The sequence below is a fragment of the Capsicum annuum genome, chromosome 6, assembly GCF_002878395.1.
Source record: "Capsicum annuum cultivar UCD-10X-F1 chromosome 6, UCD10Xv1.1, whole genome shotgun sequence".
NCBI lineage: Eukaryota > Viridiplantae > Streptophyta > Magnoliopsida > Solanales > Solanaceae > Capsicum > Capsicum annuum.
In genome coordinates this window covers 109,277,321-109,304,300 of record NC_061116.1, presented here as the reverse complement: position 1 = coordinate 109,304,300, position 26,980 = coordinate 109,277,321, and the positions used below count along the sequence as shown (strand labels likewise).

The 26,980-nt window shown below is 35.4% G+C and overlaps 1 long non-coding RNA gene across 1 annotated transcript; it reads left to right on the top strand.

Moving 5' to 3' along the window:
* Nucleotides 1-24,820: 24,820 nt before the first annotated feature.
* Nucleotides 24,821-25,396, top strand: LOC107874236. Its single transcript, XR_007056898.1, has 2 exons — nt 24,821-25,253; nt 25,316-25,396. It is a non-coding gene; the product is annotated as an uncharacterized LOC107874236 (long non-coding RNA).
* The last annotated feature ends 1,584 nt before the right edge of the window (nt 25,397-26,980 follow it).

The window sequence follows — 26,980 nt, the reverse complement described above, 5'->3', positions numbered from 1 at the left end:
GGCAGATTTTTCTAGCAATTCCAACACCCAATACTCTCCCAACACTTTTGTGCCACCCAACCTCCATGACACTTCCAATCTTCAAGGGTCTTCCAACCCCTTTTGCTTTTCCAATTTTCATGACTCTTTAAATCCTCAACACTGTTATGCTCCTATAGGTCCACTTCTTGTGTTGTATACTCAAGTTCATCACATTAAAATAGAGATTGATGTCTTAACTCGATGCATGTAAATTTTGTAGCATAAGCAGGATGTCATGATCATGTGCATGGAAAAAATAATGGACAGAATTATGGTGCTATATCTAAGTTTCTCCCTCCCACCTTCAAGTTCTTCTCTTTCACCCGCCCACTTAAAAGAAAATAGATATTTTTCAAAGAAGTTTTTTTATGTTTTTATGTTATTTTAAATTTGTCTTATTAATGAAATGGAGAGTTTTGTTTCACCTTTATTTTATGATTGACATAAGTAGACGATAAGTCTTTTATCCCTTTCATCGAAGAACAAAATGTAACTTGAAAGAAGATTTTATAAATTCATGCTGAAATTTCATAAAATACAAATCAAATGTTTCATTATAAAATGTCACAACTTAATTTACAAGTCACGATGATACCAACTAAATCTCGCCAACAAGTAAGTCGAACCTTAACCTGGAGCTAAACGCAGTGGGTTAACTTGATGGAAATGCCCCAAAAGGTCCAAATAGGCAATCAAACACAAGAAATAAGCAAGGCGATAGAAATAGTTTAAAGGTAGTCACTACATAAATATCATCCCACAGTATCAGGAATAGTCCATACAATTTGTCTTTAAATTAAAGACTAGGGATATGTAAGATAGAAAAATATAGGCAACTCCCAGTCCAAGAGCACACCGTATCTCCGAATATCAACAAAGAACGAACGTCGATCAATTGCAGCAACTAGTACTCAGATTTACACCAAAAAGGTACAGAAGTGTAGTATGAGTACCAAATTCATAGGTACTCAGTAGTCACCATTGGCCGACTAAGCTAAATCATGATATAAGATGATAAATGAGAGATAACATAGCTAAGTCAAGGTAGAGACGAACCTAAATCAAGTCCATCATCATTGTGCATAAATAGGTAAATAAATCAAAATAATAGCATAACATAACATAAACCATTATCACGCACAAACATAACTACAAAATTGCTCCCATATGTCAATTGATGCAGAAAAGTAAGTAAGCCATCACAAGCCCCCATAAGCCTGGAAGGTACACACAAGATAGAATAACCCACCACCATCTTATACTAATAATCATTATACCTCTAGATTGTACTCACATGATGCTACATTAGCCATTTTTATTATTTTTTGAGACTTAACCAAATTGTTGTTTTCAATCTCACACCCTGATATCATCATATCATAAGAAGTATATCCTTATAGCATAACATGCATACCCGGACTCAAACCATTAATATAATCATTAGCTGAACTTGAACCGATAATTAACCAATATCCGAACGTAAATCGGTAAATATAATCAAATTCATAATCATCCTCCAGACTCAAACAGGGTAATTATCATCAATATCATATCTATCTTCCACACTTGAACCAGTAATATAAGTATATCAATATAATCAATAGTAACATATATAGCATAAGTAATAGCATAATAAATAGGCATCGATCCTCACATCAACCAACATATCCATCAAGTGTAAAGGTTTCTCAATATCCTCAATAAGCATTTCCAAGAGTCTAAAAAGTGTATATAGATCTACAAAAGCTAACATGTGTCTTAGCCTAAGGTGGTCAAGGGCCTACTTTTAACCCCCAAAGTTTCATTTTTGGAAAATTCTACCCGAACTAGGCTTAAGGTATCTAAATCTACTTTTAGATGTTAAACAAGCTTCATTTATCCCTAAGATAGGAAGTTCACCTTAAATATGTGCAACTAGATCAATTATGCCTAATTTATGATTTTTGAATAGCCTAAATGATCCAACTAACCCAAGCATTGCAATTCATCATACCAATACCTAAAACCCATCTCAAATCTAACACAATATCATAAAAATACTATGAACTAGCTCAATCTAACAGGGGATAAAACCTAGCCTACCTGGATATTGAAGAAAGATCAAACGATCCACTAAATCACCATTTTTCCCTTTCAAGAAGCTTTCACAAGATGTCAAGTTATAAAAAACACATTCTGTCCATCAATACAAGAATAATGATACCTATATTACACTATTATGGTTTGAGTCCAAAAATTATACCAAAATCTCATATGGGTCCAATTTATGAAAATCACATTTTTGAAACCAACTCACATTCCCTCATGCTCAATGAGTCATTACCCTCTAAAATGGGTGAAATCCGAGCTAATTTGGGGCTAAAATCAAGCCTCCAAGGTTTTGGAATTTTTGAACAAGTAATGGAAAATTCTACCATGAAAAGGGTGAAATCTTACCACAAATCAAAGAAGAATCATAAAAATAAATGTTAGCTAAGCTCCCAATTCACCCACAAGCTCCAATTCCAAGCTATCTCACTATTCGGGTTTATCTCTCAAGTGACTGGATGATAAAATAGAAAATAGGATAAAATAGGGTATTTATACCTTTTTCAGGTGCTCGAGTATCGCTATCAAGACCCAACTATCGTGATCACAATATATGGCATTAGGGGTAGAAGTCGCTATTGCGATATTCCCCCATTGCAATTGCGGCTCTAATTGACTACCCAAGGAGTCGAGTTTGTGACGAAATGTGTTGCAATCACGATACTTATTGGTGTTTTTAGATCGCTATTGCGATCCATGGAACGCAATCATGGGTGCACCAGTTATAGCCAAGACAAGGAAATTTTGCAAGTCTCTGGCAAGCCCTCGGGATTAATTCAGAATCCCGTGTACGTAAATGGACTATGCAACAATACCATATTCGATGTTTCAAATTTAATGGCACATTTGAAATTTCCATCCGAGGTTGTTTCAACAAAATATAGGTCCCACACCAATTTTCATTTTCTTAACTTTTGACCAATAGATTGAAATGAATCCAGGTGCCTTGGGACCCAAACCAAGAGTCCATCTAGACTAAAATCAATATTTTGAAGCTATTGAAACAGTCAATTTTGCATTTGAGTTATTTTAACTAAATTTTTTGCCCAGTGGCCATTTGGAACAAGTGAAAACTTCAAAATAGGTAATTGGCTCTAAAAAATAAAAAAAACTGCTCAGTAATCGTACTGTCAGTCCCAGTAAGTCATAAATGAATTGGGGCTGCTGTAGAGAAGCTCTAACGATGAAAATAAGCAGAAATATGGAAAATAACTTGAAAGGTCATTACAATATCCATAACTAAAGGAACTTTTATCTGTGAAAGTTAAGGATTATGATATACCTGAAATCTCAAATAGTTGAGGATACAGGGTCTACATCTCACTCTCGATCTTCTAAGTAGCCTCCTTTACTGGGCGGTGTATCCACTAAACCTTAACTACAGGAATATCCCTAGTGTACAACCGCTTGACATTACTAGCCAAAATGAGCATCGACTCCTCCATGAAGGTTAACCACTTATCTAGCTTGACTGAGTCCCGTTAAAGAACATGAGATGGATGAGGAAGTTATCTCCGCAACATGGAAACATGGAAAACTGGATGGATAGCAGTAAAATATAGAGGTAAATCTAATTCATAAGACACCTCACCAATCGTGCAAAGAATCTCAAAAGGCCAAACATACCTAGGGTTGAGCTTGCCCTTCCTCCTAAACCTCATCACACCCTTCATGGGTGATACATGAAGGAATACTCGGTTACCAACTCCAAATCTTAAGGCATGAAGCCTACGATCTGCATAAGCTTTCTGCCTACTCTGAGCTACTTTCAACCAGACCCGAATCACCTTGACTCTATCTAATGACTCCTGAAGCAAATCAGTACAAAGGGGTCGAATCTCAGAAGTCTCAAACCATCAAATCACAAAATGATATTGTTAGAAGAGAACTTTGCCAATGCTAAGTGCTCCTCCCACTGGCCTCCAAGATCCATAACACAGCTCGAAGCATATCCTCAAGTACCTGAATGGTCCACTCAAACTAGACATCTGTCTGAGGATGAAGGGTTGTACACAGATCTACCTGAGTACCCAACTCTTTGTAAAAAGCTCTCCAAAAGCTAGAAGTAAACATGGAACCCCTATCCAAAATAATCAATATGCACACACCATGAAAATGGAATATCCCACACACATAGATGCAAGCAAATCGCTAAGTACTAAAGGACATTTAATTCGAAATAAAATGCACAAACTTGGTCAACCGATCCATGATGACCCAAATACCATCAAAATCATAAGAAGTGTGGGGTAAGCCACTAACTAATTCTATGGTAATTCGCTCCCACTTCCATTCGGGAATGGACAATCTCTGAATCAAAGCACTTGGATGCTGATGCTCGACCTTCAACTACTTACAACAAAGGCAATGAGCCATAAATTCTGCCACATCTCGCTTCATTCCACTCTACCAATAATGCTATATCAAATCTCTATACATCCTAGATCTACTCAGATAAATAGAATATCTAGAGTTGTAAGCCCCATGCAGAATAAACTAAATTAAGTCATCAATCCTCGGATTACAAATGCAGCTATCAAATCTTAAAACGTCCTCAGAATCTAGGGTGATCCTCTCAAACTCACCTCTCATCACATAATCATAGAGGATGCGAAGCTTACTATCCTCAAATTGACGATTATGAATCTACTAAAAAATAAATACCTTGCCTCAACACTAGCAGGAATCCTCCTAGGGTCTGAAATATCAAGATGAACCATCAAGATGGCTAAGGACTTAACATCCTATGACAAAGGCCTTTGAGAATTTAAAATACAAGCCAAACTGCCCATACTCTCTACCTCAACTCAAGGCATTTGCTACCACATTCACCTTGCCCGAATGATAAAAGATCGAGATATCATAATCCGTAAGCAACTCTATACATCTACATTGCCTAGCATTAAGCTCTCTCTAGGTCATAAGATTCTGAAGACTGCAGTGATTCGGAAAAATCTCACAAAGCATGTTATAAAGTTAATGCCTCCAAATCTTAAGAGCGAAAAGCACCAACCCCAACTTCAAATCATGAGTAGGGTAGTTGCGCTCATGAACCTTAAGTTGTTTTAAGGCATAAGTTATAACATGACCCTTATGTACCAATATACAACCTAGGACAACACATACACCCTATAGACTCTTTTAACAATAACCAAGTCGCCTACTAGGGTAGAAATAGAAAAAGGATCTGAAACAACCTCAAGATCAAAACCAATACATACAGCCACAAATGGGATTATATAAGAAAGAGTGAACCCCAGATCAAGCAAACAATACACATCATAAGAAAAGAGTTGTAACATACCTGTAACGACATTAGGTGATGCTTTAGATTCCTACAGAGATGCATTAACATATAACCTATTCTAGCCAATGTACGTACCAGAAGCAGGAGCAGATACCAAAGTTGCACCACTAGGCGTAGAAGCACAATATGAAGCAACCAGAGCTTTGACCACTCCCAAAGTTCCCTTACCGACCGGATAATTCTTGAGCATATGACATGGATGGCAATATTTAAAACATTTTTCCCTTTCTTCATCACAATAACCCTGATGAAAACGATTGTAAAACTGGTAAAGAGTGCATGAAGAAATCGACTGACCCCCACTCGCTTGAGATTGGGCACTCTGTGCCTGGAAATTATCACCACTTTATTGACACTTATCACCCAACTACCTCAAGTAAGGAACGCTAGCAGTAGAGAAGGAACCATAACTTCCTCACTTTTTTTGGCCATTTATCTCCATCCCAACCACCTTGCGACTTAGCACCTCCCTAGTCAGAAAACCTATCTCTCTTACCCTGCTTATCACCGAACTTTGCTTATTTCTTTTTCTCATTCTCCATCTACTATATGTGAACAACTAACCTTAAAATGTCCATATCCTTAATCAGCACAGCAGAATTGCTTTCCAAGATTAAATTACGAGATAGAACAAAAGCAAACTTTCTCATTCCCACTCTCATGTCAGCCACCAAATCAGGAGCATACCTTAACAGCTGATGAAATTTGAAGGCATATTTCTTGACAAATATTCTCTCTTTCTTAAGATTCACAAACTCCTCCATTTTTACTTTCCTTAACTCTTGAGGAAAGAAATGGTCCATAAAAGCACCAGAAATGGCATCCCATAAGGACAACTCCTCCACATCACCTCTATCCCTATCCCGCTCTTTGTACCATTAGTACATAATATCCTTGAGCTGATAAGCTACAAAGTTTACACCTTCCATATTTGTGGCCTGCATCTCTCTGAATATCTTCTCTATTTTATCTAGGAAACACTAAGGATCCTCCTCCACCTTCCATATTTGTGGCCTCAACAAATACCCCACCAGATGCATCCATATTAGCCTGAGTAGCAACCAATAGAGCAATAGTTTGAATAGACTGGCAAAATTCTGCATTAATCACCTTACCATGAGAAGGACTAGTAGCAACCGGAGAAGCTCCAGAATAATAAAGGATATGACCCTGAGATCGAAGATGAACTCTAGACGTAGGATGTACCCCATCAACATTGTCCCCAAATAGGACAAAAGAGTTTTCTTCTATTCCAAATCGTCGAGGCATGATCTAAAAAGTAAAAAAACAAGGATTAGAGAAGAATTACAGGACTTAGACACCAAGCTTGAAAATAGAATACTAAGAAAGTGGAACATTCCTAAATGCCTTGTGGCCTCTTTCTTATGAGTGTAGAATGATACACACCCCCAAAAAGAGACTCTGCTTGACACAGATTTGTGGACTCCTAATTGACCATGAACCTAAAGATCTGACACCAACTTGACACGACCCAACCCGAGGCCTTATCGTAATGGGTGTCCCAAGTTTGATCGGAATAGGAGACCACCCGCATTGCCTAACCTAACATCCAGCTTCCTACCATGAGCTGGCTAAATGTTGAACATATAACAAGATACTATAACTATCCAAATTATAAACTCTTGGATAGGTACATTACCTAGACTGACCCAACCGAGTCTGATCGTCCCTTACCAACTATCCAACCATACTAAGCCAAACCAAACCGTAGATCTAACCATAAGCAAATAAGTTTTATTAATAATTAGATATATAATCCCAAAAGAAAATATGAAGGAACAGTAAGAAACTATGTCCAAAAAAAACAGCCATAATATCAATGCTAATATTAAGGCTTACAAAAATGCCAATCCCGCCCATTCTAACTATAGTAGTTCCACAAAACCCTCTAGCCAAAAGAATACAAATATCCGTCCCCAACCATTGCACAAACCAATATCCATAAATAATCCAGAGTTTGAAATAAAATCCATGAAATAGTGCCTTATCAATAGATGAAAGCTCACCACTTTAATCTGAACCTGAGCCCCAAATGTCCAAATGGTAAGCGGGAGAAGTAGAATGGTCGGTTCCTGCATCGCATAGGGATACAACCGCCAAAAGATGGGTTTGCGGGTAAGTGCTAGCAAGAACTCAGGATAAGGATAAAAGAATGTCATTTATAATACAAAGTAAAACCATCCATATGCATTCAAACCATACATACATATATATAACCATGCCGAGAAAGGGGATTGAGTTTAGCATGCCATTTAAAACCTTATCCTAGGATGTGTAGCTTTACCATCCTAAATCATCCATGGGAAATATAGGTTCAGCTCCCTCTACTGAAAGGGCCCCAACATGTAAAGCCACACAACTAGGGAAGAAAACCTAGGATGACTAGTACATCCCCTAAAATATAAAGTGTGACATCATGTATGCGGTCACCAGGACCAAACCTCATATAGGTAAATATGAGTTTCCAGTTTAGATCCCCCTGGGACCTCTACCTTCCACGACTTTGCTATATATCACTCTTTTAAGCCCAATTAAAACCATCACCAACCAATAATCCAAACCATGAACTATTTATTAACCAAGGAAATTAGATATTGGTATTATCATACCGACTATATCTTGCAAGTATTGTCCTTGGCCAATCCTTAGGGGATTCCCATGTACCCTACATGATTTCCAATTAAACCAAAACCATAGCCACCAAGGCCTTTTCAATCCCTTTATAACATTTAAACCATTCATATCATTTAGGGTTCCATTACCATGTTTTAACCATGCATAAGTTTCATTAAAAAACAAATATTATAGTGAAAGCATTGTTATAGGCATTTTATCAAACACTTTGGGGGCATAGTATTTCCAAAACCAAAGTCCATTACCAAAGAACCATTCCCATGCAACTAATTTTTCATAAACCACCATTAATTCATATAAAAGCATAATTAAAAACATGGGAAAACCATAACTAAGCATTTATAACCAAAACACCTAAATCATATTTTAAAACCCAAATTTATACAACATTCAAATCTTGAAAACATTGTGTAAAACCATGCCTTTAGTTGGAGCTGACTATGAGGGAAGAGAACATGCCTTAAACCAAGATAATAATGGAGAGAAATCACCAACAGACGCCCTAATTTACTCCTTAAGATGAAACCATAGCTTCCTTTTTCTATGAAATCTAGAGAGGATTTAAGAGTGTTTTCCAAGTGTATAAAAATAGAATAATAAGGATAATAGGGCAAATAACCTCCCAAATGCAATATAATTCATGGGACCTTATTAGGATAAGTGGGAAAATATCTAGATTTCCCTCACTTAAAATGTATTAAATTCCCATCATAGGGTACGACTGACCCTTACGAGTCGTACCTATCTTGTACGAGTGGTACCCACCTCTCATACCCTAGACTTTCCCCCTTGGACCCAACACTATCCAAGGTACGAAACACCTAAACCTAAGTCGTATTCAAGTGTACCACTAGTACCCATAAACCGTACCCCTAGATAAATAAAATCTAGGAAGTTTGAAAACTGACCACTGTACGAGTCCTGGCTAAGACTCATACTCTAGCTTACGGTTATGGTGAGTCATTCGTACTTAGATCCAACTTAAGTTACCAAGTCTAAGGTTAAATAAAGTAACCAAATAAATCGTACACAATTATACGACTTGTACCACCCAAATCTTACCCATTTCAATAACTATATCCATCCCACCAACCAACACTGTTCAGCATATGATTGGGCCATACCACCCATATCTAACTATATGACTCATTCCCCTAAGTTATATCTTGTCCAGAAACCAGAAATCAAGAAAATTTTCTAAGGTCTAGAAACTAGGGTACTTCAAGGGCGTAATAGGAGTGAGTACAATCCACTTGTAATCAGTAAGTATCAAAGGTCGACTGAGCAAAGTAGATAATAAAGTATAGAAAAATACACACTAAGGGCATATCACCTGTAATCAAAAAATGTCCCACAATGGTAGCCCACAGCTTTTGCAAGAACATTTCTCTAATATCTATATATAGCATCACAAAACACCAGAAAGGAATACAAGTATACATGTATACTATATATAAGCAAAGAAAAGAAGATAACAACATATACGAGAGCATTAAGTGCAAGTAAGGGGAGATAGAATATTGGATAGGTAACAAGTCAAATAGAATACACAATCATATTACAAACATAATAAAGTAAATAAAGTAAGAATGATAATGATAATGTAATGCACGGGTTATAGTACAACCTATGAAACTATCACACAGTCTCTGCATACACCTACAGAGATGAAGTTTCAAGGCGTAGGACCCATAGGGGGCTCATCAACCCATTACAATCCATATCCATAACTCCTCCTCGGCATATCCCTCAAGGAAGGTTTTATAAGATATCATATTTTCTATCCGAAAAAGTTATTGTTTCTCAATGTTTCTAATATTTCCACAGTAGTACCAATGTTTCATGAATATACATAATATGAGAAAGTAATGCCCACAACCAACCACAATGAGTATTTCCATATTCCACTAATATGCTAACCAAGTGAACCAAATATGCACTCAATATTCCCAACCATCCATGAAAACCAACATGATTCGTATGCTAATAGAGTATGAACATATTATAATAGACAATTGATACCATTATAGGCTTTTCATCACACATGATATAATTATTTTCGTGCATATAGGATATCAACATCACATAGGACCCCAAATAGTCACGCATAGCACATAATATTCCAAAACTACAAAATACATCACATATACGCCCCTACACGAGCACAACACAATAAGATAATCATTTTTAATGATTAGTTCCCTCACCCTTAACATGCTTTTGTATCAAAATTAACTACCCACCCAGTTTGAAAGAAGTTAAGCTATAACTTACCTCGAAAGACAAAACCTAATCTGCAACACTTCAATCCCAAAGCGTTACTCCTTATGAATCGAATCAAAATCAACTAAAAGACAGAAATATAGAATCTATTCTTCAAAATGAATTCAACGATACTCATATTGCCTATTTTCTAGATGGGGTCAAAATAGACCCCAAAAATAGGTTTTTAAAAAAAAGTGCAAAATTAAAACTTTATTTCAAAAACATGTTTCCCATATTTTTATCAGTCAACAGCTGAAAACCCAATTGAAAACTAGTTAAAAACAAGGTTCAAATTTAAGAAAACCCATTTTTAAACTTTACCATGTAAAATCCCCAAAATTTATATTAAAATCAAGAATCAAAGTTGTTTTGAAGATGAAATCAAGGGAAAACTGATAATTATAGGATTAGAAACTCATCCAAATAAAAAAGGTAGAAATTGGGGTTTAAATTAGAGAATTACAATTTTTAGGCCTTATGGGCCAAAATCCTAAAATTTCATACGTAATTCAAGTTAAAAACAAGAATAGATAATGAAGATTGAAGAAAATAATTGAAATAGGTGTTATGGAGCTTACATAAACTTAGAAGTGAAAGAAATAGCTCAAAATCATGAAACCCTAAGCTCCAAGTCTCATAAATGGTGAAAACCAGGTATTTATATGCACAGGCATTGCGATCGTGGTACCTGGCCTATCAAGGGTATCGCTATTGGGGACAAGTGTCACAATCGTAACATTGTCAGCAGGGCCCAATCATGATCGTGACAAGAGTATCGCAATCACTGGTCCACATTCTGGAGACTTGGTGCATTCCAAGTCTCCGCGGGCCCCTCATGATTCATCCAAAATCTCATGAACATAAACGAACTATGATAACCTATAAAATTTGATGCTTTAGACTCAATGGCAATATTAGGTTTTCAAAAAAATGTTCTTTTCACAAAGTTAACCCCCAAAAACCCTAAATCACACCTATCTGAATTGAGGGTCTAAATCTAATTTTAATCCATAAAACCACACCAACCATGTTACCACACTAAAATCGATGTTACGAATCTATTGGCTCAATCCATTATGTCATTTGTCTAAGGATCAAAATATAACAACTGAAATAAACTATAAGGCTCTCAAAGTCATAAAAAACTACAATATCACATAAATGATACCAAAATTCATCGAGAATCATGTCAATCATACCCACACTCCAGGAATACAACAATGCACCACCAAGAGGGGTAAAATGGTCAAATTAAACAATAATACATATTTTATCAAAAATTAGGTCATTATATCATCCACCACTAAAAATTAAGTTCGTCCTCGAACTAATGGCAAGATAAACACCTGAATTAGTAAAAAGTTGGGGATGCGAACTACATATATCAGACTCGACCTCCCTAGTAGCTTTATCTATAGGTTGATGCCTCTACTGGACCTTAACCACAGAAATAACTCTATATGTAACTGTCTAACATCCCTAGACAATATGGAGACCGAATCCTTAAGAAAAAACAACCTCTCATCTAACTAAACCAACTCCTAAGGAATGACATGAGACTCATCCAAAATGTAACGGCAAAGCATGGAAATATGAAAAGCTGGATGAATGGCTGATATGTCCAGGGGAAAAGCTAATTCATAAGCCATACCATCAATAGTTTGAAGAATATCAAAAGGGCCAATATACCTATGGATAAGCTTTCCCTTTTTCCCAAACCTCATCACACCCTTTATGGGCAAAAATCAAAGAAAAACACGAACACCAACACCAAATCACAAGGCATAAAGTTTACAGTCTGCATAACACTTCTACTAACTCTGAGCCGTTCAATGTCAATTCTGAATGATCTGAACTCTATCCAAAGACTCATAAACTGAGTTCGTACCTCGAGATTTAACCTCAGAAACCTCAAACTAACCCACTGGAGAGCGATAACGCCAATCATATAAAACCTCAAAAGAATCCATATCTATACTAGAATAGAAGCTATTATTATTCGCGAACTATACAAAGGCTAAATATTGCTCCCACTTACCACCAAATTCCATCAAACACATACAGAGAATATCCAACAAAACTTAAATAATTTGTTCTGACTGGCCGTTAGTCTAGGGTGAAATACAGTGTTAAGGTCAACCTGAGTACCCAAATCATCCTGAAAAGTTTTCCAAAAGTGAGATCTGAACACATAACCTTGATCTGAAATAATAGACACTGGACCACCATGTAGTCGCACAATATCTTAAATGTAAATACGGGACAACCTCTCATTACTAAAAGATATTTGAACTAAAATAAAATGAGAAGACTTAGTCAATTGATCCATAATGACCCAAACTCTATCAAAACTATGCAAAGTGTAAGGTAAGCGGGTCACGAAGTCCATAGTGATTGGTTCCCACTTCTACAAAATAGGTAACCTCTGAAGCAATCCACTAGGACTCAAATACTAGTCCTTCACCTACTGACAATATAGGTAATAAGCTATAAACTCCGCTATATCCTTTCTTATAACACTACACCAATAATGTTGTCTCAAGTTATGATACATCTTATTCTCTCCTGGATGGATAGAATACCTGGAATAATGGTCCTCCTCCAAAATCAATATAATCTAATTACCCACTCTTGCGTACAACCTTAGCCTCTAATCCTCAAAACCCCATCTGAATTAAGTGAGGCTTCCTTAGCCTCACCACTTAACACCTTATCTTGAATCACCCTAAATCCAACATCATTAAACTAATGAGCTTGAATCTGCTCCATCAATAAAGTCTTAGCCTCTACAAATCCCAGAACATGTCTAGGTATCAAAATATCAAGCCTAACCATCTGGTTAGCTAAAGACTAAACCTCTAAGATTAAAGACTTCTCCTACGTCAAAATATGCACAAGCTACCCATGCTAGTTGACCTCTAGCTCAAGGCATATGCAACCATATTAGCCTTGCCCGAATGATAGAGAATAGTCAAGTCATAATCCTTTAGAAACTCAAGTCAATAGTGCAGTATCATATTAAGATCTCATTGGGTAAAGAAGTACCAAGCTACGATGATTTGAGAAAATCTCACAATGGACCCCATACAAATAATGCGTCCAAAACATCAAAGAAAAAACAATAGCGCATAATTCTAAATCATAGGTAGGGTAATTTTCTTATGGGGATTCAGCTGAAGAGAAGCATACGCCATCACGTTACCCTATTGCATCAACATCGTACCTAACTCAACACTTGAAGCATCACAAATAAGGTGAAACCCATGCCCTCCTTGGGAAAAGTCAAGATGGAAGTTGAAGTCGACAAATTCTTGAGTTTTTGGAAGCTCGCCTCACAAGCATTAGACCACTAAAAGAAAACCTTTTTTGAGTTAACTTGGTTAACGTAGCTATGATAGATGAGAAATCCTCAACAAAATACCGATAATAACCTTCCAATCCAACAAAACTCTAAATTTTAATGGATAAAGTAGGCCCAGCCTAATCATAAATTGTTGCAATCTTGGCTGGATAAACCATAATACCCTCCTTAGTCAGCACATGACCCAAGAAAGAACTAGACTCCAAATAAAAGACATACTTGGAGAACTTGGCATACAACCTGTCATCCTTCAATCTCTGAAGCACAATCTACAAATGCTTCTTATGATTGGCCTCACTTATGGAATAAATCAAGACATCATCTATAAATACCATAACAAAAGAGTCGAGATACGATCAAAACTCTTAGTTCATCAACTCCTTCAACGCGGCTAGGGCATTGCTCAACCCAAAGGATATGACCAAGAACTTATAATAACCATATAGATTTCAAAAAGCTGTGTTTGGAATATCCAAAGCCCTAATCCTCAACTGGTGATACCTGGATCTCAAATCAATCTTCAGAAACACTGCAGCTCCCTAAAGCTAGTTGAATGAATCATTAATACGAGGAAGAGGATAATTATTCTTAATGTCACCTTGTTTAACTATCGATAATCGATACATATCTACATAGATCTATCCTTTTTCTTCACAAATAAGATACGCGTACCCCAATATGATATAGTAGGTTAGATAAATCCCTTATCCAATAACTCCTGTAGTTGATCCTTCAATTTTTTCAACTCGGCTGAGGCCATCCTATAAGAAGGAATAGAAATGTGTTGGGTGTCTGATAAAACATTAACACCAAAATAAATATCATGATCCGGAGGCATACCAGGCAAATCCATCGGGAACACATCCATAAACTCATAAACAACATGAACAAAATCTAAAGAAAGAAGTGAAACCATACTAGTATTGCGAATATGAACCAAGTAATACAAACATCCCCTCTCAAGAAATTGATGAACCAAAATATAATATATAACCCTCATAGAACATGAATGAAGTGCACACTTCCAAGCTATCCTCAGCACACCCGGTGAAGCTAAAGTCATGGTCTTAGCATAAAAATCTAGGACAACACAGTAAGGAGTCAACCTATCCATACCTAGGATGACATTGAAATTAATCATATCTAAGACAAGCAAATCTACCCAAGTCTCATGCCTAGAAAAATTGGTACACCCGATCCACAACTAAAGAATCACTTACAGGGGTAGATACATGAATAGGTATGGAGAGAGGCTCACTAAGAAAATCAAAACCCAAGGCAAAATATGCAGATTTATAGGAGAAAGTCAATCTCAGATCAAATAACACAAATGTAAATATGAAACAAATGGAGGCGATACGTATGATCACAGCATCAAAAGCCTCTGTCTCAGGTCTAGCGGGTATAGCATAGCACTATCTACGACCCTCAACTAGCTGAGTATCCCTGCATCCACTACAATCAGCTCTACTACCCCTGTCTCTCGCACCTCTGGTAGAACCCCTGCCTCTCACAACTAAAATAGGAGTAGAAATTTTAGCATAAGAATATTTTAACAAGGTATCGAAATGTGCCTCATACTCTGTAATAGTCATGAAGCCCTACTCCAGGCAATCAGACTCATCTCTCATCCGATCCCTCAGACTATAAGGTAGAAATCTCTCTAAAAAGGCTTTGGCAAACTAATCCCAAGTCATCAGAGGAAAATCATAAGGTCTATAACTAACCAGCAACCTCCACCAATTTTTAGAACCATGTCTCAACTAACAAGTAGTATAAGCAAGCCCATGCGATTGAAGTAAACCTAAATTACGCAACTTCTCTCAATAGTCAATCAAGAACACATGGACATCCTTTCTTACAACACCATTGAATCTAGGAGGTCCAAATGAGTATCTCAAACCTCTTTTAATCCTTAAAATACATAATTATACTCGTAAAAAGAAGAGATATGGTCAATTTAGTGAGTTGAGATCTCATCTAGAATGGTAACATAGATGAGGGCTGAACTCTAAACCTCAAAATACCATACTTAGATGGCAATACTAAAATAGGAATAATACTCAGGGTCTGAAGAGTTCCAAGAGTAGAAGCAGGTGCATCTAGAGGATCCACACATGAGACTGAAAGAATACCAAGCACGCTCAAAGAAGCATCCTCCAAACTGGTGAATAATCAAACCAACAACCCCTCCAATGTTATGCCAGAAGAAATCAGTGGAACTAAAGTAGGACCCATACCTCTAACATACTCAACACAAGGCTCAAGGGAAAGTCCCCTAGCACTAATCCTAGACTGGACAGATCCATATGCCCATCCTCTACATCGAACCCGTCCAAGACTCACAACTCGTTATCTAGACTAGGCTATCTCCATGGATGAAGGATCCACATCTCTAACCTTGTGAGATCTAGTCGACGCCATCTATGTAGAAAAGAGTAAAATATGGCTTAGAACACAAGATATGAAAGAAATTTGGATAATAAGGAATAAAATGATAGAAATTCCTAAAGACATCCTATAGCCTCTCAAAGATAGATATGGATATCTACATACTAATCCATGAGACTCTATTAGACATCCCATTCTTACACTATTGATACTATTGAACTTGGTTAATCTGATACCAATTTTTAATGGCCCAATTTTTGAGGTAATGATGGCACTTATCGCGGCGAACCTTGAAAATTAATCCTATCACACAAATTGATACAAAAAGGAAAAATAATAATCCAAACCTAAGGGTAGGCTCCTAGAATGAAGTCGAACCATATCAATATAATAATAGCAAAAAGTATAAACTCAAACATAATATGCCAAACTCCCCAAAACCTAGTGTCACAATGTAAGAACTACTAATACAATCCATGAATTAAATACATAAGAAAATACAATTGGAACAACTCTGTCTTTGAATACTATTAAAGACAATAGTCTAATACAGAAAGATAGAAGTGGACTCTAGATGCAAAAAAATCCAACTGCAATCTTGAATAACTTTGAAGGTGCCCGAATTAATCACTATGTGGCATACTAAAAATAGGACCTGCACTGAAAGGGCATAGAAGGAGTTAGTATAGTCTACATGTACTTTGTAAGTATCATAGGCTGACAGAGCAAAGTAGATAATAAGGCATACAAAAATACATAATAAGGGCACATTACCTATAATAAAAATATCTCCCACAATGATAGCCCCTATTGCCTACATTGACAATTATGTAATATCATCATATAATATAGAAAAACACCAGATAGTATTACAAGTATACATGTATGCCACATATAAGCAAAGAAAAAAAGAAAATAACATATACGAAAGCATCAAGTATAAGTAAAGAGAGATAAAACAATGGATAGATAACAAGTTAAATAGAATATACAATCACATCGCAAACATAATAAGGTAAATACAATAAGAATAATGATAATGATGATAAGGTAATGCATGAGGTTATTGTACAACCTTTGAGAATATTGCATAGCCTCTGAGACGATCACACAGTCTTAGTAGACACCTACGAAGATAAAGCTTTAAGAAATAAGACCAATTTTAGGTTCGTCAACCCATATACAATCCATATCCATATCTCCTCCCCAATACATCCCTCGGGAAGGGTTTTATAAGATGTCACATTTTTAATCAGAAAAGCTAATATTTCTCATTATTTCTAGTATTTCCACAGTGACACCAATGTTTCATGAATGTATATGCTATGAGGATGTAATGCTCATAACCAACCACAATAAGTATTTCCATATCCCACCACCATGCTAATTAAGTGAGCCAAATATCCACTTAATAATTCCAACCACCCTTGAAAACCAACATGATTTATATGACAATAGAGTATGAACATATCTCAATATACAACTGATAAAACCATAGGCTTTTCATCACACAAGATACATTTATTCCCATGCATATCAAGTATCAATATCACATAGGACCCCCTACGGTTACACATAGCATATAATATTCCAAAACCACCAAATACATCATATATAGGCCCCCACACCAGAACAATACAATAATATAGACATTTTTCATGATTAGTTACCTTACCCTTAAAATTCTTTTCTATCAAAATGAACTACCCATCCCAGTCTAAAAGAAGTTAAGCCATAACCTACCTCAAAAGTCGAAAATCGGTCTGCAACACTTTAATACCAAATTTTTACTCCTTATGGATAGATCCAGAATCAACTAAAACATGGAAATATAGAACCTATGCATTAAAAAAAATACAATAATACCTATATTACCTATTTTTATATTAAGGTCAAAATGTACCCTCAAAATAGATTTTCAAAAAAAGGATAAAATCAAAAATTTATTTCAAAAAAAATGTATTTCATATATTTAGGGTTCTACAGCTAAAAACGCAAGCAAAACTTAGCTTAAAATGAAGTTCAAATCAAAGAAAAATTATTTTTAAACTTTATCAAGTAAAATCACCAAAATTCATTTGAAAATCATAAATCAAAGTTGTTTTCAAGATTAAATCAAGAGAAAACTAATTATTTTAGAATTAGAAACTCATTCAAGTAAAAAGGATAGAAATTGGGGTTTAATTTGAGAATTGTTGTTTTTAGACCTTACAGGATAAAATCCCTTAATTCCATACTAAATTCAAGTTTAAAATAAGAATTAGATAATGAAGATTGAAGAAAACAATTAAAATAGGTGTTATGCAGCTTACACAACCTTATAAGTAGAAGAAATAGCTCAAAATTATGAAATCCTTATATCCAAGTCTCATAAATGGTGAAAATCACAAAAACTAGATATTTATATACCAGGCACTGCAATCATAGACTAGCTATTGTAATTGCAGTACCTGTCCTATCAAGGGTATCACGATCGTGGACAAGTGTTGTGAAATACCCTGGGTTTAGGACCCTTAGAAATTTTCATGAATTTTTAGGTTCTGGACAATGTACGACCAGTGTGTACCAGTCGTATACTAGAGTATGAGTGGTATGCCTTGGTCATATGCTGACCAATGTTGGTAGGATTAGATTAGGTTTCTAAAATGGGTAAGACTTGGGTTGGTATAAGTCATATGGTTGGATATGAGTCATTTGGTTTGGGTCTTTTCTTCACTTAATCTTAGACTTGGTAGACTAAATTGTATTATTCTACGAGTGGCTTACCATGGGTCGTAAGCTAGGGCACGAGTCATACTATGTAGTCATCTAATGGACAGTGTTTAAACCTCTTGTGATTCTATTCTGCTAGGGGTACAGGTCAAAGTTACGGGTCGTATGCTTTTGGTACAAATTGGTTTAGATAAGTCATACCTTTGATAGTTTTAGGTCCAAGGGGGAGGCCCAGAGTATGAGTGGTGGGTACCACTCGTATTGGAGGATACGACTGGTATGGTGAGTTGTACCCCCGATGGGAATTTTATGCATTTAAATAAGGAAAATCTAGACATTTTCCAACTTAACCTAATAAGTCCCCATAACTTTTAACATACTTGGGAGGTTATTTGCCATATTATTCGACTCATTATAACTTAGAAAATACTCTCTAATCCTTTCTAAAGTTCTTGGGAAAAAGAAGCAAGGGTTTTATATCAAGTATTAATTTGGGGCTTGTATTGGTGATTTCTCTCCATTATCTACTCAATTTAAGGCATATACTCATTCACTCATTGTTAGTTCCAATTAAAGAAATATTTTGTAAAAAAATTTCATGGCATATTTGTTATATGGTTTTGGGTTTACAAATAAATATTAGGGGTTTTGGTTATAATTGCTTGGTTATGGTTTTCCCATGTTTTAATTATCTAATTACATGTTTTAATGGTGGTTTGGATACTTGGTTGCATGGGAATGGTTAATTGGTATTTGATTTTGGTTTTGGAAATACTATGCCCCTAATATGTTTAATAAAATTCTAATAAGAATGCTTTACTATGTTGTTGGACTTTCTAATGGAACTATTTCATGGTATGGTTTGGTAATGGAACCCTAAATGGTATAAATTGTTTAAATGGTTTGGAATGGTTAAATGGAATGATTTGATGGTCATGGTTATGGTTAATTGAAATCCTTGTGGGGTACAATGGAATTCTCCAAGTAAACATGTTAATGAATAACTTGTGGGGTACATGGGACTCCATCAAGCAAACATAATAATGGAACACTTATGGGGTACGTACATGGGACTCCCCTAAGTTAACTTGGTAAATGATAATAATGGATTGGTTGGTTGGAAATGGTTTTAATTAGGAAATAATGGCGAGGTGTGATAGCTATTCGTGAAGGTGGGAGTTTAATGAATGAACATTAGAAACTCAGATTTGCCAACACGAGGGGTTGGTCATTGTGACCATATATGATATTATGAGGTACATGGGCATTCTCTAAGTACACTATACATATAAATCATGGAGGGTAAGGGTACTTGGGAATCCCCTACCCTTATGGTATCTTTGGTTTGTGTGGTTACATGCATCGGGGCACGTTCAGTAGGTTACACTAGACTCATATATCCCGTGGGTGGCTTTGGATGGTTAAGCCACACATACCTAGATTAATAGTTTTTGACGTATGCTAAACCCAATTCTCTTTTCTGGCAGGGTTATATATATATGTATGGTTTGTATGCATATGGTTGGTTAACTTAGTTTTACTAGTTGGCATTATTTTAACCTTATCCTGAGTTCATTATGGAGTTAACCCACTAACCCATCTTTGGGTGGTTGTATCTCTACGTGATGTAGGAACCGAACGTTCTACTCCTCCTACACAGTGATCGAATTTTAGGATCAGCTATTGGGATTAAAGAGGTGAGCTTTCATCTTTTTAGAAGGTTTTATTTCATATCCATGGATATTTCTACACACTTTGGTTTATTTATGGATATTGGTTTTGGCCATGGTTAGGGTCATGTCCCGATAGGATATTGGCTTTCTTTTGGTTAGAGGCTTTTAGGGAACTTCTATGGGTTTTTATGGGTGGTATCGGTAGTGGTTTTAGCCTTCGTATTACAATTGGCATTGGGGATAACATCATTGGACTAAATTTCTCACTGTTCTATCCTTTTATTTTATGTAACAAAACTTAGTTTGGTTATTGTTTTTGGTTTCGGTTTACGGTTTGGTTATGGCTATCGATTGGTTTGGGTACAGTTGGACTTGTTTGGGTTGGTCACTATTATAAGCCTATCCCAGAGTCTAGATTTTGATAGTTATACGCTATCTTGTTATATATTCAGAATTCATCCAAATCAGAGTATGTACTGGATGGTTGGGTTAGGTATTAGGGGTGATCCCCGGTTCTAGTTAGACTTGGGATGCCCATTATGATATGGCCGTCGATTGGGTCATGTCAAGTTTGTATCAGAACTTTAGGTTCATGGTCAATTGGGAGTCTAGAAAGTTATGTCTAGCAGAGTCTCTTTTAAGGGTGCATTGTGTGCCACACTAATAAGGGAGAGACTAGAAGGCATTTAAGAATGTTTCACTTTCTTGGCATTCTATTCCATACTGCAAGATCTAAGGTTCTTTCTAATCCTGGTTTGTTCACTTTTTAGATCATGCCTTAATAATTTGGAACGCAAGAAAACTCTTTTGTCCTATATAGGGACAATGTGGAAGGGACACAGGGGATCCCTACTTGGTCTAGGGGTCCAGTCCCAAATAGTTATGGAGTCCTACCGATTTCTACTAGTCCTCTTCATGGTGATGTGATAAATGTAAAATTTTATCAATCGGTTCATACTATTGCTTATTTGGTTGTTGCTCAAGCTAAGCGGGATGCATCTTGTAATTCGTCTATTGAGGCCATAAGGGTTGGATAGTTTATTAAGATGAATCCACCTACTTTTACTAGTGTGAAGGTGGAAGAGGATCCACAGAGTTTCTTGGATGAAATGGAGAAGATATTTAGGGTAATACATGCCATAAATATGGAATGGATGAATTTTATAGCTTACCAGCTCAAGGATGTTGTGTACCAATAATACGAGGAGTAGGATAGAGATAGAGGTGATGTTGAGGAGTTGTCCTTATGGGATACTTTCTCAAATGATTTTTTGGTTTGCTTCTTTTCTCAGGAGCTGAGAGAAGTGAAGACAGAGGAATTCGTCAATCTGAGACAATGAAAAATATCAGTCAAGGAATATGCCTTGAAGTTTCATCAGCTGTCAACGTATGCTTTAGAATTGGCATTTTATATGAGGGAAAGGATGATAAAGTCTTCTTTTAGACTAGCTCATGAATCGATCGTTGAAAACAAGACTGATTTCCTATTAAATAATATGGATATGTCTAGGTTAGTGGTTCATATTCAACAGGTGGAGAAAGAAAAAAGGAAACAAGCAGAGTTCGGGGAAAGACAGAGTAAGAAGTTCAGATATCTTAATAAGGTGATGGGAAATGACAAGGCAGTCGAGATAGTGGTAAGTGGCCAACAAAAAGTCGAGGGGTTCTGGTTGCTTCTCTTCTTTTAGTGCCCCTTACCCCAAGCCTTTGGGTGATAGGCGTCAGTAGGGTTGTGATAATTTCTGAGCATAGGGTGTCTAATCTCTGGCGAGCAGGACACATTAGACTTATTTATGCTCTTCTTATCGGCACTGTGGTCTTCTTCATTAGAGATTTTGTGGTGAAGGGATGGGCAGATATTTTAAATGAGGTCAACTAGGCCATATGATCTGAAATTATCTAGTTGGTAAGGGGGCTTAAGGAGTGGTCAAAGCTTCGGTTGCTACATCTTCTACTCTGTGCCTAGTGGTGGTACTTCGGCATTTGCTCCAGCTTCTAGTGCCAATGCTGGTCGAAATAGGTTATATGCTCTTGCATCTTGATAGAAGTCTGAGGCATTGTTGACATCTAATTTTTGCCCTCCGCGACTAAACTTAATCCTGAGTTTCTTCAATTTTTGATAAAATCGAGATATTTATTTCCTCCAAATAAGTGTTTTGAAAGGTATATTTGTACGTGATTTTGTCACCTTAGATAGCAATTATATATCATCATGATCAATTATGAGATATTATACAATTGGATTACTTAAATGTTTACTCTATCGAAAATTGGATTTTAATTAAAAATTATTTTGAAACTAAGCACACTAATTAAAATCTTGATTTGAAAATTATCTATTTCAAAAATGGCTTATTCGAAAAAATGCTTACTTAATTTTATCAAATCAAAGAAGCGACTCGACCCAAATATTTGCGAAATCAAAGAAGCAACCCATGGTCGAACCAACCCGCTTTCAACACAAATCAAAATCCACATGACCTAAATATTTGCGAAACGACTCGACCCAGCTGTACCTGCATATTTCAAGCATTTATAGTACGGGAAAAACCTTGAATCTTCTAGAAGCAAGCCTAGGTGTCTCATCCAACGTCCATATTCCGTGAATCTCGGGTACCACGATACGAATTCGTACATATCTGGTCGTTTTGGATTGATTTGGAATAAAATTTGTTTTACCCTTTTTCAATTGGTCCACCTATTACGTTTTGTGGGAAAAATCCAAAGTTTTGGTATGGTGCAGGTTCGAAAATGAGATGGCGGAAGGGAAAGGATTTTTCAAATCTTAAAACCTAGGGTTCCTTTTTTTGGGGATCCTGAAAATACCCTGGTTCTATCCTCTATATAAGAGGCAATAGGAGTCACTAGCTAGTTGTTGGATTTTAGGAGGTTCAGAAATTGGGGACTAGAGGAATGAGAGGTCACCATATTCTATAAGTTTTGAAGTTTTGGGTCGAGAAAAGGGGGGGGGGGTTCTTTTTTTCTTTCCAAGAGATTTTTCTTTTCATTTTCTTTCGTTTAGGGTTTTTTTTTTTTGAAATTTTGATAAGAGTCTTAAAGAGCAAAAATTTCACCAGTTGCCATTAAAGTATTGAAGTGAAAAAATCGTTTTGATCAAAAATAGTTATTTTTATTTAGTAAAATTTTTTGTTTCATAAGTTGATCGGCTAATCAAAATTTTTGAGTTGCCGGTGACGTTTTTTGGTGGTGGTTGATTCCAACGAAGCTCGTAGTCTCGCTTTGCTGCCCCCAAAAAGGTAAACACACCTTTTTTTTATTTTAGTTTTTATTATTATTTTCTTCTTCATCTTTTTTCTTCTTCGTAGTTCGTAGATATAATTTTGTTTTCTGCGATTGTATGCTGTAGATGGCCTTGAAGGCCCTAGGATGTTGTGGTATCGATATTCTAATTATTTTCATGTTCATGATATAAAAAGGAAAAATTACATAAACTAGCAACCTTAAGATATTAATTACAATTTATAGCAATAGTTTTTAAAAATTACAACTAATGACAAAACTAGCAATATTTTACCTTACATTGAAAAAAGCGCGTGACATTAACTCAACTTTTTTACCTTCTCCCCTTTTCACGCCATATTCCAATTTCAGTTCCATCCAACTCTCTTTTTTTTCAAATTCCATTTTTTTCTCTCTAAAACTTGATAAACTTTGCATCCAATTTTTAAGGTAAGATTATGTTTCAATTAATGCATGTTATATTTTCCATATAATCTCTTTTATTTGTTTTATTGGCATTTTTTTTTTCAATTTTTCATTCTTCTTCTTCTTCTTCTTTTAGGGTTTTTTTTTTAATTTGTACTGAAATCTTTGATTTTTCTATATAATGGCACAACATACAAAGGATAGTTTTTCAGTTAGTGCTACTAAATCGATGGATTTAGTTTCCGATGAACTTTCATCTTTTACATGGAATGCCTCTGGCCATTCAAATTTGGTTGTATGAGTGTTGCTCCACTGTTCCTCATAATGTTGCTTCAAGGGTGGACAATCAAATTCCCTGTCTTTTGAATTGGAAAACAAATGCTCCCCGTCCATGATACGAATCTCTTATGGAAAGCATGTTTAATGAAGCAGATGTCAAGGTCAGTTACCTTTATATCTTTTTTTATTTATGTTATTATTTGTAAATGCGTTTAATGATTATGCATATGTTTATATACAAAGTATATTTGTCAATGATTAGGCATGTACGCAAAGGTTAAATGTTTTCTAATGTAAGTGCATTATGTTCCAACTGTCATTGGTGCTACCATCTAAAACTAAATTTTGATAAGGATGCAATATAAATATAGGTTTATTTTAAGAATATTGAGCCAACACGGAAGGAGATTTCATGCTTTTGCATACCCAAGAAGGTTGGTCCTGCAGGTGTAAGTCACAAAGAGGCTAAGGTTAATTTGGATAATCATTTCCAGGATCCGCCACATCCAAAAAATTATTCAATTACCCAAAAAAATATCATGGTGATTCATCATCTTCACCTATCAAGAAAAAGTTGAAGCAACAACATAAAGGTTTGGATGAGCAGACACCAAAAAGGACCCCTCCACCTCGTACTACAAAGAAGCTTTCTGTCAGGACTCCAATTTTTATGCCGATTCAACAAAAAGAGAAAGTAGTTTCAAAAAAGAAGGACCTAAACAGATCAGCAAGCAAGAAATCTAATACGATTCAGTCACCTGATTCATCTTTCTGCAGTTCTGGAGATGAAAATGATTTTGTTTTAAAGAAAGTGTTTCACAAGTTTCGCAATGAGGTAATTTGTTTTTAAGTTTTGAATTGCTTTAATTTATATATAATTTATTTATTTTGAAGCAGGTTCTTCAAGAGATGAAATCCATCCGTGGCCTAGTATCAACAAGGTGTGATGCGATAATGAATGCTATAAGTGAGATCAAGGTACAATAATTTTAAAAAATATTTTTAATGTTGAATACATGTACAACATATGTATTTTATGATTTATGATATACATATATAAAAAACGTTGTCTTCATTTTATGGATTATAGGTATTTTTTTCTAAATACTAATATGTATATTATATATACATATGAATATACAGTTATATTATGTATTTTTTCAAATAGTATATAGATATGATTATACAGCTGGTAATATGCATTTTAATGCTAATATGTATATTTATATATACATATGAATATATAGTTTGTAGTATGTATAACACAGGATGTGTTAAATACATATTCTGCTTATAAAGTTGTGTTTAAATAAAGAAATACAGATGCAATATATACAGTATTTTTACATTTATATTATTTATTTTTACAATTCATGATATGTATAATCATATATACATATGCTGGGCAATTATAAATAGTTAGTTTAATATTGTTCGTGATATCTTTTAATAGTTTTTGAACTTACATAAAAAAGACAAGGACAATGAAGACAATCCACCAATGGGTGAAGCTGTCGAGACTACACCACACCATGAATTCAATCCAAATTTTGTGCATGATTTGTATAAGAATTCTAAAGACACATTGGTAAGTTAATTAATTACATTCGTATGTATTTTATTTATATAATGTGAATTTATTTTTACATATAAGAATTATATATGTGCTACAGGTTACTGAAGAGATCAATGGAAATTAAAGCACTAGTTTGATGGAGGTGTATAATGAGGATAACGATGATGCTTCGGTAAATAGTTCATTTTATTTCTTTCATGCTTTTTATATAGCAGAATAATAATATTTTAATACGCTTGAATTTATTGTTTATGAAAGGATAAAAATGATATGGATTAGCATGAAGCAAGAGATATATGTGAATCACCGGTATGCTAAATATATCTATGATGTTTTTTAGTTAAGAACATCTGGTGTTGTTTTTTAATTTATATTAACATGGTTTGTAGAACACAAAATTGATTGATGATAATATCTGCGAAGCACATATATCTGATTCTCAATTCTCATTTTCAGATGAGGTGCTCAGAAGTATTAATCTTGATTTCATCAAATCCAATTTGGGAGTTGAAGATGAGTCTATGGTATTTGCATTCTACGTCTTCATTTATTTTCATAAGCTTTCAGATTAACAAAATATTTCTATGTTATATAGAAAATAGGAGTTGTTGCAGAAACGACTGTGAATATTCAGCAAAAGATGAGTCCAAGGTATACTGGAAATGTGTATTGTCTGTGTTTATTTCTTTTGCTTTAAAATCATTTTAACAAGAATTTTACATTTATTATACAAAACACAAATTATCCTTCATAAATGGATGAAAATAAATTAACAAAAGATCAGTTTAATGTAGCATTGTCTTTTTCTGATTATTTTGCTACTTTGCAACATTATAACATTTTTATACATTTTTATATAGAACAATAAATGTGATGCTGAAAAGATTGTAGACACATCAGAAGTTGTTGTAGAAACGACTGTGAATACTTCAGCAGAAGATGAGTCCAAGGTATCATTCTCTGCTTTTATTTATTTTACTAATGTT